Source organism: Pinus tabuliformis, chromosome 1_1 (assembly GCF_031772625.1).
Source record: "Pinus tabuliformis cultivar Carrire ecotype Pingquan chromosome 1_1, CPIR1, whole genome shotgun sequence".
NCBI lineage: Eukaryota > Viridiplantae > Streptophyta > Pinopsida > Pinales > Pinaceae > Pinus > Pinus tabuliformis.
Window position 1 is genome coordinate 74342413 of NC_142297.1, and position 5405 is coordinate 74347817.

At 37.4% G+C, this 5405-nt stretch overlaps 1 pseudogene; it reads left to right on the forward strand.

Annotated features, from left to right (window-relative positions):
* Positions 1-4507: 4507 nt before the first annotated feature.
* Positions 4508-5405, forward strand: LOC149211650 (homeobox-leucine zipper protein HAT2 pseudogene; annotated as a pseudogene).

The window sequence follows — 5405 nt, forward strand, 5'->3', positions numbered from 1 at the left end:
CTCTGAGGGAAAGTCAACTTTTGTATAATTCCATCAATACATGGACCGAGAAATGATGAGTGGAGGCTTGGTATTCAAGTTACAAGGCCTGGCAAATACTTTAAGGGGAAATGGAGAAGATGACTTCGTTACTGTGGGAATAACAACTTTTTGGCTTGGCAGGTATTGGAGATAGAACCAAATGGAGAATTCAAAGAAAAAGTGAGTTTGGGGGAAAATAAACTGAAAGAAAAGGGATTCCCAAACATTTAGATCATCACTTTTGTCAGAGAATTTTTATTTATCCTAGTTGTGAAGTTCGTAAACATCAAATTCAAACTGGATCTCCATATGAGATTTGAAGGCTACACCTTTGTCAAAATATGTTCCACGAGATCAGCGTCTGCATCAAGAAGTTGCAATCTCCTCATATGAATGTCGTCATCAATATGAGTGTAATCCCTATTAACCATTTTAAATCCTCGCACCGTTGTTACATGCCCAGTCTTGAAGCATAACAGTTATTACCCATTCTTTCTTGTTATAAAATGATGGAAGAACATGAGAAATATAAAATGATTTAACACTTACCGATGATTGCTGCAACAAATCATACATGTCGTCTGCAGCCACCCATTTTCTAATTGCCATGTCCCTGTCTTCTCCTATAAAAAAACAGGCGATATCTAAGAATATCACTTTTTCCTCCTCTAAAGTGTAATAACTGATTTTAAGTCTTTGCATTATCTCATTGGGAAGTGTGCATCAGAGTTTAAACAATTACCCTTCCCAGTAACAGGTGTTCTTTCTATGAAGTAGTGCCCCAAATACCTTTAAAGATAAAGGCAAACCACCACAAGCTTCTACGAACTTATTTACCAAAGATTCAAATTCTTGGGGTGGATATGACTGGTTGAAGGAATGCATATAAAAGAGCTTAGAGAATGTTCTCCACTAAATATAGACTCCTCTTCGACATTTGAGTTTATGAGAATTTGTCTATTCCTAGATGTAATCAATATTAAGCTATCAGGGTGAATTACACTTTGATGTGGCAAAAGTGCATCAACCTGATCCTCATGATCTACATCATCTATAACTATTAAGGCTTTAGATGATGACAGATGCTTCTTGATCATCCCTTTACCTTCATCAACACTTTTTACTAGATGATCCGATCCTGTGAAGCTTTCAAGAAGTATTTTCTGCAACAAGTTTAAAGTTCCTTTACCTACATTATCTCTTACATAAAATAAGAAGCAGGACTACTATAATCTGAATTCTTCCTATTGATGAATTATTTTGCCAATGTGGTCTTTCCTACAACACCTAACCCCGCAATCCCAAAGATCTAACATTTCCCTCTCATTTGTTGTGGCAATAAAACTTTAGTTTCAAAATCTTTCACCTTATCATCCAAACATGTTGGATATATAGCTATGTCCAAGGTTCAGGCTGGTTTTTTCACCCATTACACGTTTCCAGCTCAAAACAGGTTATAGCTGCAACATTTGGAAGAGCAGTTCTCCATTTTTCAATCATGCTGGAATCATACCACAACTTCCTTTTACCAGTTTGAGGGTCATACTCAGTGTTATTTCCGATTGTCTCCAGGGCTTGAGCATACCTTGTATTTGTCCCCGGCGTCCATCTAAGCTCAGTAGGCTTTACGTGGTAGAACATTGGAATTATGGGCTTCTTTGTGTCCAACATCTGGACCAGCTCATCTAGGCACCATCTTGAATCGACATATCCCGGGAAGAAAATGGTCACATGAACAGAGGACGATCTAATGGCGTTTCCTTTGTAGTTCAGGCTGATCTAAAAATGCACTCAATAGAGACGAAAGAATGCGTCGGTACATATGGCTGGCAAAATTTTCTTTTACGTCCGAACCAAGATGACTAATGACACATCGTAGTCGGAATTAGCAGCAGTGGAGGTTGAGGGGGAGGATTTAGCCATTGTCGATTGGAAAATAGAAATGGTGATGGAAAGGATGTTCGATGCTACCCAATCAGGTTACGAGGCAGAAAATCAGGTGGTGCGCAGAGAATATATAGACCGTAAATTCTTACGTTCTACCATCTCTGTGTATTATATTTCAACGTGTTTTCACAAGCATGAAGACCACCCTTACCTCTATGTGAATGGAGGTGAAGTGAATATGGTGTATAACTTTAAGAAGCCTGCATCAGAAGCCATAACAAGGAGTACCATGCAATCTTCTGCAAACAATGAAAACTTTAAGAAGTGACAAATTTCAAGAATCTTGGCGAATCTTCTTATATATATACGGTCTACTGCCTGCAAACAAATAAAATTTGAAGAAATGACAAAATCGTTCCCAAACATTTCACCCCAATTGAGATACATTGTGCGCTCGTGGCACTCTTTTCTGCAATCATTGGCTACGACAGAGATCGATCAATTTAATAGCATGTATTTTGTGCACAGGGTAGAGGAAGGACCTCCCTCTGCGGCACTATTGGAACACACCTCCGTGTATCTGGTGATTCTTTGACCCCTCAAGCCTGTCAAATGAAATCCGAAATGACAATACGGAGCTTCGTTTTAGTAAAACAATCCAACCAACAACAATGTAGTGGGAGTGTCCGCTAATGTGGCGTTGCAGCACACCTCATATGCTGGAGATTTTATTTTTGAGAGGAAGGATTTTATAGCAAACACATTTCAATTTACATTCCTCATGTTGTACTGACCGTCCAATCCGAACGTCCGATAAAAGATATAATAAATGGATAGCTCTGTATTTTCTCCTCTCCACTGCTCTGCAGCATCTCCTCAAGGCCCATCTTAAAAACTAGATCGACAATATTGCTCGACATGATTTACACCCGAGGTTTGTTGTTTTTACTTTAACAATTGGGCTCTGAGATAAAAGCACGCATTTTTAAAGGAATTTGTCTTTTAAAGCAGTCACAAAACTTTGGACGCTTTAGGTCAATTATTGTAACGATTATAAATTACACTCCAAAGGTATTATGATTTAAACATAAGTGAATTCAGGATTTTAAAAATTTAAGCAATTTGAATACAAAATTTCAAAGCATTAATAACTAGAATCTTTTATGGCGTTTCGTATAATTTGAAATTATTATAGTAGGTTACTTTTAAAAACCATGATTGATTAAAGGATAAGAATATGTTATGATCTAGCTAATTTTAATAGTTATCTATAATATAACACTTCAAAGCATTAATAACTAGAATCTTTTATGGCGTTTCGTATAATTTGAAATTATTATAGTAGGTTACTTTTAAAAACCATGAATGATTAAAGGATAAGAATATGTTATGATCTAGCTAATTTTAATAGTTATCTATAATATAACACATTCTTATCGAGGATCATTTCTAGATTTCAAATTTAAATCCTTTTTGAATTTTAAATTTAAATTATACAGCTTAAAAGTAAAGTATGTAATTTGAATATTATAAAAGTTAATGAAATTAACCCTGTGATCCGGATGCATTGGGGTCGTCAAGTCATTTAATATGATGGACGGAAAGGTAACAGGACATATTTAAACCACCCCTGAGCCGTATGGAGATGTGGCATTGCACATGCAGAACATTTATGGTATAGGAGAAGGTGATAGAACTGCCTCTGAGTCAAGTTTTTATGGTAGCAATTCCATAATAGTGATAAGTAAATTTCATTCTTTAAGGAATGATCTGGTTACATGTTTGATAGTTGATCGTCGTGGGATCGAGATGATGCTCCAAGCAGTTCGCCACCTGGTTGCAGTCAGCCTCCATCCCTCCACGATCTCTCTCAGCATGTATGTTTTTTTTCTAGAATTCTCTCTCCTCACCTCCCTTGTTCGCTCAGTCACTATGCTTTTTGTCTTGAGGAGTGTTAATATATCGATGTATGGCATTCGATGGAAGCTCACCCATGGTTGTTGGAAGGAAATTGCCGGTTTTTATGGTAGTCTATCTGAATACTGCACTATTTCTTCTGTATATTTTGGAATACGAATTTCTTGTATAGGAATGTATTGAGGTTGTCTGGTATGGTAATTATGCTGATAGGCATCCCCCTATTGGAGTGGGGCACATTAATCATTTTTTTAATTAATCTTTTTGATCAGATGGATTGAAAGATGCCAGTATATTTTCGTAATCGTCACTAAATCAATGAATGAAATTTGCAACAATAACTTTCTTGCATGTTTAAATCACATGTTTAAAGCATACTTAAATTAATTTTTTACAAAGCATGATTAAAAATTTACCATACCATTTGTTAATCCCCACCTATTATGATTAAGACGAAGTGGAAAGATTAAAAATGGTTGTGAAAGGTACGAATCGCCATCACCATCCATTTCAATTACCTTAAGAACACCAACAATTTCAATTCTGCCTACATATCACTCACCGTTTCAGTTCTGCTATACGAAACGTGGCCAGAGGGATGTAAGACATTGATTTAGCGTGGAAATCACTAACAATTTCAATTTCATATAGCCATCACTTACCATTTCAATTGGCCTCCTCCATGTTGCCCAACAACACCGTGGATTCCAAGGCGATTAACCTCGGGAACGGCTATGCAGAGATCAAGCGAAGACAGGATGATGGCGAGGAGTTGGAGAATGACCGAGTTTGGTCGAGGGTGCTCAGCGATGTAGAAGAGGAGGGCTGTTCCAGGAAGAAGCTTAGACTATCCAGAGAACAATGTGTTGTTTTGGAAGAAAGCTTCAGAAAGAACAGGGTGCCCGAACCTGTAAGTTTCTATACACAGTATTCACTTACAGGTTACTGCTCTATCGTTTGTGTTTCGTCATGCTTTTGGCTGATGTAGCTTCTTCTTCTTCCGCAGAAGGAAAAGCATGTGTTGGCCTTACAGTTGAATCTCTGCCATTGACAAGTTGAGGTGTGGTTCCAGAATAGACAAGCAAGGTTAGCTCCAGTCCTTTATTGATTCATTGTATTTTGCATGTCGAAATTCATATGGAAAGTTCCATTTTGGAATCAACAACTACATAATTTGGCCTGTAACTATGAAGAATGACTTGGAAATCAATTGTTGTGCAAATTTATAGTTCGGAAAACTTTTGATCCGATGGAGATCCTATTGTGTTGACAGTTTTATTGACTCATTTCTGTTATAGGTTAATTAAATGTTATGAATTTGTTTCAGGACGAAGCTTAAGAAAACGGAAATGGACTGCGAGCTTCTGAAGAGATATAATGAGGCACTTACAGATGAGAACAGAAAACTTCGCATAGAGTTGGAAAAACTGAAAGCTTTAAAAATGTCACCACCTCTCAGGCCTGCATCAACCGTTACCATGTGCCCCTCCTGCGAAAGAGTTTCAGCAGTTGACAATAGTAGCCACTTGACTTTGGCAAAATATGGGTCTATGTTTTTATGCAGCTCTTTCTGGCAATGA